Genomic DNA, 10,148 nt, shown 5'->3' with positions numbered 1-10,148 from the left:
TTAAAAACAAAACAAAACAAAAAAAACTAAACTTACCAGTCATTCTTTTGATGAAACTAAGAACACTTGCCTGCCAAACTGCTATTTTCATTAGTGGTTTAGTTTAGTTTTCCCCCTGCTCTACTTTAAGATCCTTAAAATGGATAATAAAGTATCCATTTTGGATAATAAAGTATCCAAAAAATAGAATTGTTTTGGGCCTTTTGAAAGTGGGTGAGTTTGTTAAGTCCAAATTATGCTTAAGTGGAAACTTAGTTCTTCAACTATGAGGGGTGTTATTTCATTGAAATGTGTTGCTGTTGTTCTGTTGAAATAAAACAAGAACTTCAGCTTCCAATACACCTCCTCACCCTCGGCCCAAATCTGCAAGCTCAAAAACAGTCGGTAAGTATGGGAATCTAGGGGGTGGGGGGGTCGGAGAACAGAGTCTAGGGATGCTAGTCTCTGGGTCCTAGAGATCCTTCCTTAATTGAGGTAGCAGTTCCCTGGAGATCTGGTGCTCGAAGTGCAAAATACAGAAGACTGTATTTGTTCTCAAAATACAGGTTCTACTTCAGCCTGGTCTCCCATGATTGCTGCAGGCTATTTGATGAATCTCTGCCAATGTCTCATCCTCTGGAGACTGCCATGCACTTTAATTTAGCGGAAAGCATGACTATTAGGCCAAATTCGTATCTCTCAAAAAGCGTTACATGGATAAGGACGTGAAAATGTTGGGTAGATGTTTCCCTATTTAACCTAACTTTATAAACGAACACGGAGCTTACAACAGAGGCCACTATCTACATAAAAAATAACATCATTTTGTAGAGCAGTTGTTTCAAGTTGACTTTATCTGAATGTATTTTCAGGGTAGGAATTAGTCCTTTATTTAGGTCCTCAAACATTGGTTTACTCCAGGGCTGCACACCTGTCAGGGATTACCAAAACCTTGCTGACAACTTGAATGCTGCCTGCTCCTAAAACATTTTTTATCATTCAAGCAACATTTGCTACCCATAGAAGCCATTTGTGGGTTGTGTGAAACCCTTTTATTGTTTTGTCATCCAAAAATATCTGTTCATTCTACATCATGCATGAAAGAAAGACAAAAAAAAGAACAGTTCACAGTTTCCCCTTCCTCCCAACCATCCCCACTTCCAAGTAAACGGCGGTTCAACCGTTCATTCATCTATGGATGACATGTTTCTGACCAGCCAAAGGGAGAGTTTCCTCTCCCCTCACTAGAGCCTAGATGCGGATTCCCTTTTGAGAGGCTGAGGTAGGAGCCTGACAAAGTCATCTTGTGGGACGCCTGGGTGGCTCAGTCAGTTAAGCGTCCTAAGCATCCAACTCTTGGTTCCAGCTCAGGTCATGACCTTATGGCTCATGGGTTCAAGACTCACATTGGACTCTGTGCTGACAGCACAGAGCCCGCTTGGGAGTCTTTCTTTTTCCCTCTCTCTCTGCCCCTTCCCTGCTCTCTCTCTCTCTCTCTCTCTCAAAAACAAACATTAAAAAAGAGAAAAAGTCATCTTGCTGGGTTGGCTTCTTCCCTCTCTACCTCTTCCTCTTCAGAGGAGTGACAGTGCCAGACACAGGGAGACATCAGACAGTGTTTTTCCATGGAGAACCCAGCCCAAGTCCTCTGGCTTTTAGTCAACCATGAAGAAAATTAAATGGGTGACCACAGAATAAAAACAGCTCCTATAAAACTGATGTAAGTGCAGCAGAAACTCAAGTTTCTCCTTGACAAATAGTTGCACGATATAATACCCAGCAGAAGGGAACCCTACATCACTTTACTTACAGAAGAAACCCTTAAAACCCAATGGTGGTACACACCAGCAAAGCAAGGAGGTCACTGGCCAAAAGAGGTCCAATAATGATCCACAGTATTTTATAAAATTGCGGTATTAGCCATTACTATGATGGTCTTCAGCCTCAACTGCCCTTGCCTCCAGCATTTTAAGGGGATGGGTGGTTTGAGCTTAGTGTCTTTTATGTAACATGTATATAATTTATTACATAAAGAATATGATAAAACTTTTGTACATAGAAGTTAAACTATATATCTTTGGGGAATAATTAATTAAACAAGAGGGACTCCAGGCTACTTAAAGATGTGGACTTGAAGTAACAGCTGCTGACTCCACTATGGAGTGCTTAAAAAAAAAAAAAAAAAGGCAGTAACTTCGGGAGGCCAGGAAAGCAAGACAAAAACAGCTTCACCAGAGCATTGCAGGCTCTGGAACTGGTAGAACTTCAACTACCTTTGCAGAACTGAGCAGGCAAAAATCAACAACAGTTATCATCCACGGCTGTTGCAGTTACTGTGCCCACTGAGAGATAAACAGATTCCCGTAATGCAGTCATCAACTGTCCTTGCCTGTGAAGATTTTGATTTCCTGATCTCCTGCCCTTCCTCTTCAGATACACATCGTCAAGCTGGACACCAGGTAAACATCAGCACCCATTTTGTCGCTAGAAGAATAAACTCTGCTGGGCAGGTCAGGGGACCTGTAACTGTTACGTTTACATGCTATATCCAAAAACGGAGTAACAAATGCGACACGGTATTTTCAGTGGTTTTGTAATAAAGAATGATTTCTGCAGCTCCCTACTTTCCAGCAGGGATATGGAGTTCAGAGCAGTTTCACTCACTTGCTATTCACTCCAAAGATCATTAGCAGCTTCAACCTGTTGCCTCTGATTCACCTGCAGGTTAGAGTAGGTTTCTGATACATCCATTCAACATTTGAAAAGCTATTCCATCAACTCTAAAAGATCATTCTTATTAAAATACATTTTTTAAAAGATAAACTCAAAGAAAAGAGCCTGGCCCCTTTAAAAATTAGATGCACATTTGAAAGGAAATAGAAAGCTTGCTAGAGTAGTTAATGGATAATCTTAGAATTTGTTGCAAATCAAAACTTTACACTACCCTTTGACTTCAAAGTAAGATGAACAGAACTCTGAATGGAATGAGGGTTTGGTCTGGGTCCTTTTTTTTTTTTTTCCTGTCTTTTTTAAACAAGTGTGTTTTCTCTACCTCTGTTTTTGCTAAGAAAAAAAAGTAAAACAAGTGGGGCATTCACTTAGAAAGTTTTTTCACAAGTACATTGTACACCAGCAAACCCAGTGAGGCGATCAAATGTGGAAGAAAACTAAACTCCTAGATTTGGGTACATAAAAATTAAGCCCTTTACACCATATAATATTGAAATAGGACTTTATGGCTATTAAGATAGATATTCCTTGATTAGGTCAGCCTCAAATGCCATTTTAGCTTGTTAAATCTGATCAACTGTGCTTTCAGAATAAAGCTCTAAGATGTGCTTGAAATGAAAACATAAAATTCTTTGCCCACTAACATTTTTAAGAACATCTTAAGGCAGCCCAGTGTCTACCTACTAATAAGATGTCTCCATCATGACTAAACTTGTGGAGCAGGTGCCCCCCTGCCTCCAGCAGCTGACCAGGTAGAAAGCAGGGCAGACCTTTGACCTAACAGGGCCATTAGAGGTACAAGGAGCTGGCTCTGCATGGTTTCTTAAATGGCCAGTCTTTCCATTTCATGAAGATGGGCTTCCACGTTGTCGGTAATCACACATGGCACTGTTAAGACACGTAAAGGTGGGGACTCAGAAAAAAGAGGGAAGGGTTTCCAGAGTAAAGATTACTTAAAGGCCACTAAGGGACAGAAAAAGAAAAGTTCAGAAGGATGAAAGATGGCTGATGGCTCAAAAAACCCTGGTCTAATTTTAAAAACATTTTCTAAGATTTCTTTAAAAAATTTGTTATTTTTCTGTTTTTTTGTTTGTTTGTTTTTAATGATTTCCCTTGGGGCACCTGGGTGGCTCAGTTCGTTGAGCATCCTCTGGCTCTTGATTTTGACTCAGGGCATGATCCCACAGTTGATAAGTTCAAGCCTCTATCGCTCTCTCTCTCTCTCTTAAAAATAAACATTTTTTCAAAAATTTCCATTAGGGGTGCCCGGGTGGTTCAGTCAGGTGAGCGTCCAACTTTGGCTCAGGTCATGATCTCATAGTTCTTGAGATCTCATAGTTCTTGAGGCCAGTGTTGGGCTCTGTGCTGACAGCTCAGAGCCTGGAGCCTGCTTAGGATTCTGTGTCTCCTCTCCCTGCCCCTCTCCTGCTCATACTCTGTCTCTCTCTCTCTCTCAAAAATAAACATTAAAAAAAATTTTTTTCCCCTTAGGTTAAAAAAAAAAAAAGGCAAAACAAAAGTCCATTCTTGACATAGCATTATTTTTTTTAATTAAAAAATTTTTTTTTAATTTTATTTATTTTGAGACAGGGAAGGGGCAGCGAGAGAGGGAGAGAGTGAATCCCAGGCAGGCTCTGAGCTATCGGTACAGAGCTCAACACGGGGCTCCATCTCACGAACTGTGAGACCATGACCTGAGCTGAAATTAAGAGTTGAATGCTTGGGGAGCCTGGGTGGCTCAGTCGGTTAGGCATTGAACTTCAGCTCAGGTCATGATCTCACAGTTCATGGGTTTGAGCCCTGTGTTGGGCTCTGTGCTGACAGCTCAGATCCTAGAGCCTGTTTCCGATTCTGTGTCTCCCTCTCTCTTTGCCCCTTCCCTGCTCGCACTCGTGTGTCTCTCTCAAAACTAAACATAAATTTTTTTTTAAAAGAGTTGGATGCTTAACCAACTGAGCTACCCAGGCGCCCTTGACATAGCATTATTTAGATCAGATCTAGATTTGGCAAAATGTTCTATTGGAATTATCAAAACCAATTTGGATTTAGATGACAGTTCATATAATCCTGCATTTTAGAAAATGGACTTCAACTTAAAATAGAAAATAAGGGCACTTGGATGGCTCAGTCAGTCAAGCGTTGGACTTCAACTCAGGTCATGATCTTGCGGTTCATGGGTTCAAGCCCCATGTTGGGCTCCATGCTGACAGCCCGGACCCTGGAGCCTGCTTCAGATTCTGTGTCTCCTGCTCTCTCTGTCCCTCTCCCACTCATGCTGTGTCTCTGTTTCTCTCTCAAAAATAAGTAAACTTAAAAAAAATTGTTTAAAAAAATCTCTAGGATTTTGAGGTAACTTGAAATTTAGTGACCCTGACAATTTCTATGCCAGATATTTCACAAATTACCAAAAATTGTTCTAGTCTTTCCTGAACAATGAAAGATGTTTAATCTGTTGGTTTATTTTAATTTTTATTCATTCTACCTAAATCCAAATTTGATTCTGAACAGTTTCCTTCTTGGAGTCTCATTCTTGGCATAGATTCAGCACTCTCTCAGATCCTTGGTTCCTGGCTAGTTTGGATGAACACCATGAACTGTGAATTTAGACAGTATCTGTCTTTGAAGGAGTTAGACTACCACCTCCCTCCCTTCTGGTAAGATGGTTCCAGAGGGCTTAGCCACTGTCCACAGTCTGCATGCATAACCAATACTTGAAAGAGCACTCTGAAAATACATTGTGGCCACAAAAGATTTGCAGATGTGGATCCTGTTTGTGATGAGTGCTCTTTTTTGGGGCATCATGTTTCCATGTTTGTATTTCTTTAGAAAAGGGGATATGTCTCCTCCCCTTCAGTCTTTGTAAGGCATACAGGGACGAGTCTTCTGTCAATTCTAAGAGTTACCTAATTGCTAACCTTCTCCCTAGTATCACATCAAAGTAAAAAAAAAAAAATGTATCTGAATTGTTAGGATTGAGCCTAGGTCAATTTTCTTCCCGCTGTTGTCATTTCCATATACATATTTCTGAGATTGTCTACCCCCATTTTTTTTTTCAATTTTCTTAAGAAATAAGCCTATTTCAGAGTTTTGGGGTAGGTGGAGGGGGTGTGCGATTAACAGTATTTTAAACATGTTCAGCTCTGTCTTGTGATTTTAAAGGTTTCAGGAAGAAAAAAAAGCACACCCCTTTAGGAGGATAGGTAAGAAAATGGAGGCCCTGAGTGGTCTGGATTAAGGATGCCAGCATAGCAGTGAGAAACTTGTGTGACTGAGAATTGGAAGGCTGAGTTGAATTATGAGCACTACTCCTTACTGATTTTAAGATCTTGGCATCAGTTTCCTGATCTGAAACAAATACTGCACATTGGCTCACAGCATCTTTTCATGTGTCTGTTAGCCATCTGGATGTCTTCTTTGGAAAACTGTCTGTTCATGTCTTCTGCCCATTTCTTCACTGAATTATTTGTTTTTCGGGTGTTGAGTTTGAGAAGTTCTTTACAGATTTTGGATACTAACCCTTTATCTGATATGTCATTTGCAAATATCTTCTCCCATTCCGTCGGTTGCCTTTTAGTTTTGCTGATTGTTTCCTTTGCTGTGCAGAGGCTTTTTATCTTGATGAGGTCCCAATAGTTCATTTTTGCATTTGTTTCCCTTGCCTCCAGAGACATGTTTAGTAAGAAGTTGCTGAGGCTGAGGTCAAAGAAGCTGCTGCCTGTTTTCTCCTGTAGGATTTTGATGGATTCCTGTCTCACATTTAGGTCTTGCATTCATTTTGAGTTTATTTTTGTGTATGGTGTAAGAAAGTGGCCCAGGTTCATTCCACTGCATGTCACTGTCCAGTTTTCCCAACACCATTTGCTGAAGAGACTTTTTTTCCATTGGATATTTTTTCCTGCTTTGTCAAAGATTAGTTGGCCATTCATTTATAGGTCCATTTCTGCGTTCTCTATTCTGTTCCATTGATCGATGTGTCTGTTTTTGTGCCAGTACCATCCTGCTGTGATGATTACAGCTTTGTAATACAGCTCGAAGTCCAATTGTGATGCCTCCAGCTTTGGTTTTCTTTTTCAGGACTGCTTTGGCTACTCGGGGTCTTTTCTGGTTCTATACAAATTTTAGAATTGCTTATTGTAGCTCTGTGAAGAATGCTAGTGTTACTTTGGTAGGGATTGCACTGAATATGTAGATTGCTTTGGGTAGTATAGACATTTTAACAATATTTGTTCTTCCAATCCATAAGCATGGAATGCTTTTCCATTTTTCTTTGTGTCTTCTTCAATTTCTTTCATAAGCTGTCTATAGTTTTCAGCGTACAGATCTTTTACCTCTTTGGTTAGGTTTATTCATAGTATCTTATGGTTTTTGGTGCAGTTGTAAATGGGACTGATTCCTTGATTTCTCTTTCTGTTGCTTCATTATTGGTGTATAGAAATGCAACCAATTTCTGTACATTGATTTTATATCCTGTGACTTTGCTGAATTCATGGATCAGTTCTAGCAGTTTTTTGGTGGAGTCTTTTGAGTTTTCTACGTAGAACATCATGTCATGTGAAATTTGACTTCTTCCTTGCCAATTTGTATGCCTTTTATTTCTTTATGTTGTCTGATTGCTAAGGCTAGGACTTCCAGGACTGTGTTGAACAACAGTACCATTTTTACTATTTTTAAGTATACACTTGAGTGGCATTAAATACATTCACTCTCTCTGCAGCCATCACCACCATCCATTTCCAGAACTTCCTCATTTCCCCAGGCTGACACACTATACCCATTAAACACTAATTTCCCATTTTGCTAAAGCCCTGGCAACCACCATTCTACTTTGTTTCTATGGATGTGACTACTTTAGGTCCTCATCGAGGTGGAATCATACAGTGTTTGACCTTCTATGGCTTATTTCACTTAGCATAACGTCTTCAGGTTTCATCCATGTTGTAGCATGTGTCCCAAGCATTAACAATAGAGGCTCCTAGTAGGCAATAGGCTTGAGCAATGGAAATTGAGCAAGGCAAAAAGACCCACAGCGACCACCAAGCTGAATGCAAACAGGTTCATTAAGCAACCAACCCTGAAATAGCCATAGGCCCTAACTGACCAATAATAACCAGGCACAGCTCCTAAGATTACCAAAAAAGGGAAAAATCCAGAAGTCCCCATACTTCCTCACTCTGCCCTAGAACTGTGGCCCCTCACCACCACCTCATCACGGACAGTCTCTCCCTTTGCTGTCCTGCCTGCTGCTCCCTTGTGGGGTATTCAGTAAACTCCTATCTTTTTTGTTCTGCCTTGGATAAATTCTTTCACTGCCTGCGCCACTGACCCCCCACCCAATTGGGATGCCCCACATTTGGTGCCCCCCCATCCAATTGGAGCACCCCACATTAACTTTTAAAATACATATGATTTTTTAAAAAAATTACTTCCTTTATTTTTTTTTATGTTAAAAGTAAGGTATTATTTTTTTAAATTATGTGTATGGGTAGTTTTTATGAACTAGATATTTTATTTCAGAAGACAAAAGGAGGTCCTGGGTCTGACATATTACTCTAGATATGTGACAGGGTTGTTGTGAAGGTAAACGTGATATCGAGCTTAGAAAGCACCTCACGAGGAAGAGGTGGGACAGGGACAGAGTAATCCTGATCCCAGGATTGAGAATGTCCTGCAAGCTGAAGAGCATGAGCAAGAGACATGTGGCAAGAACTGTGAAAAATCCCTACGGCAGCTCCTGAGTAAGAAATATAAAAGGAAAAAACCACGTGTTCACGTAAGTAGAGATACAGTTAAGTAGGGACAGGAACACCCGATTTATGTTGAGGCTATTAAAATGCCTCATAAATTCAATAATCAATATATGGTGATATTTTAAACTCCACAGATGTATGTGGGGTCAAGAGTGGCACGGCCATCTGTTAGCCTACTTTCTGGGCTGTGGTTACCCTCAGTGATCCCAATCTTCTGGAAGCAGCTAGGAGAAGGTACAAGGCATAGGAGGTAACGTCTCGCCTCAACACGGTTAACTATGTACTTCTTACCACCCATTTCCAGATCTTCCCATTACTCCACATTGAAACTAGATAAGGGTACTTTTCTATTATATAAACCTCACCCTGTCACTATATGTGCGTGATCAGAGAAAGTCTCTAAACCAGCTAATGCCTTTCCATGTAAGAAGGAGATAAAACTGTTGTCACCTTCAAGGTTTATATAGTGAAGACCAAAACAAAGAAAGAACTTAAAGAACATAAAGTGCTATTAGAATAAGAAGTAAGCATAAGTAGACAAATTAGTAGAACTCATACTTTAGCAATTCAACCAATCTATAAGCTCAGGGTGGAAATGGTCAAAAAATATTTTGAGTGCCAGGCACAGGCTAGGTGCTGGGGATGGAGCGGCAAAGAGGGGGCTCTGTCCCTACCCTTTGAAGTATCCAGTCTACTTTACCCATTTATTCTTTGCCATTTCCTGAGGTATCAAGACAATTCCCACACAGAACTCCCCAGTGTATTTTGTAGAAAAACTCAGTTTTCATCAATAAAATCAAATATGTTGTATAGTATAAGGGCTTGACAAAAATACACTATTGCTGGTTTTCAGTTAAAGTTAAAACTAGGTATTTAAAAATGTCTGTGGAGGGGCGCCTGGCTGGCTTGGTCGGTTAAGCGTCCGACTTCGGCTCAGGTCATGATCTCACGGTCCGTGGGTTCGAGCCCCGCGTCGGGCTCTGTGCTGACAGCTCAGAGCCTGGAGCCTGTTTCAGATTCTGTGTCTCTCTCTCTCTCTCTGCCCCTCCCCTGTTCATGCTCTGTCTCTCTCTGTCTCAAAAATAAATAAATGTTAAAAAAAAAAATTTTTTTTTAAATGTCTGTGGATTTTTTTTTCTCCCCCACAATTTCAAAAGCTCTTAGAAGTTTGGAACCTACATTCTAGGGATAATTTTCGTACTGAATATAAATTATGCATCACTCCTAAAAACTAATTGAATTACCTATACACACTTGTCTTTGTCTAAATATAATTTGGAATACATGATAACTTATTGTCTTACTAAAAGCAGCAGCTCTACCTTAGTTTACTTCTTTGTAAATGATCAGTATTCTGTCCTGTCAAGTTCCTATGTTAGCATATTACAGTTTGGAAGAGAAAAAAAACACACACACACAAAACAAAAGAAACTAAAAAGCAGACAAACAAACCAAACCCAACTAGCTTGTTTTGATGAGAGTGTTCTGTAGTTCTTTAACTTCTGCCATTAATGAAGTAGAAGCGCCCGAAGTAAAGATCCTTATTCATCTTCAGTAGGAGAATACGGGTGAATACTGCCTAAGGCACAAAACTGATAAGTGAGCAAATTTTCACTAACCTGAGTGGTCAAATTGCAGCAGATGTTGAGATCTGCAGGGAAATAAGTGCAAGGTTAGAAGGGCAAGAAAAGC

General features: G+C 40.2%; 1 protein-coding gene and 1 long non-coding RNA gene across 2 annotated transcripts in view; one reads left to right on the top strand and one right to left on the bottom strand.

The window, feature by feature from the left end:
- The window catches only part of SLC16A10 (solute carrier family 16 member 10), a 116,400-nt gene that overhangs the window by 19,038 nt on the left and 87,214 nt on the right, over nucleotides 1–10,148 (bottom strand). The window lies entirely within an intron of this gene.
- Nucleotides 228–2,816, top strand: LOC131514701 (uncharacterized). Its single transcript, XR_009263217.1, has 3 exons — nucleotides 228–384; nucleotides 1,558–1,699; nucleotides 2,261–2,816. It is a non-coding gene; the product is annotated as an uncharacterized LOC131514701 (long non-coding RNA).

Source organism: Neofelis nebulosa, chromosome 6, assembly GCF_028018385.1.
Source record: "Neofelis nebulosa isolate mNeoNeb1 chromosome 6, mNeoNeb1.pri, whole genome shotgun sequence".
NCBI classification, from domain to species: domain Eukaryota; kingdom Metazoa; phylum Chordata; class Mammalia; order Carnivora; family Felidae; genus Neofelis; species Neofelis nebulosa.
Note: the sequence above shows the minus strand (reverse complement) of the source record. Positions and strands in the feature narration are given on the sequence as shown.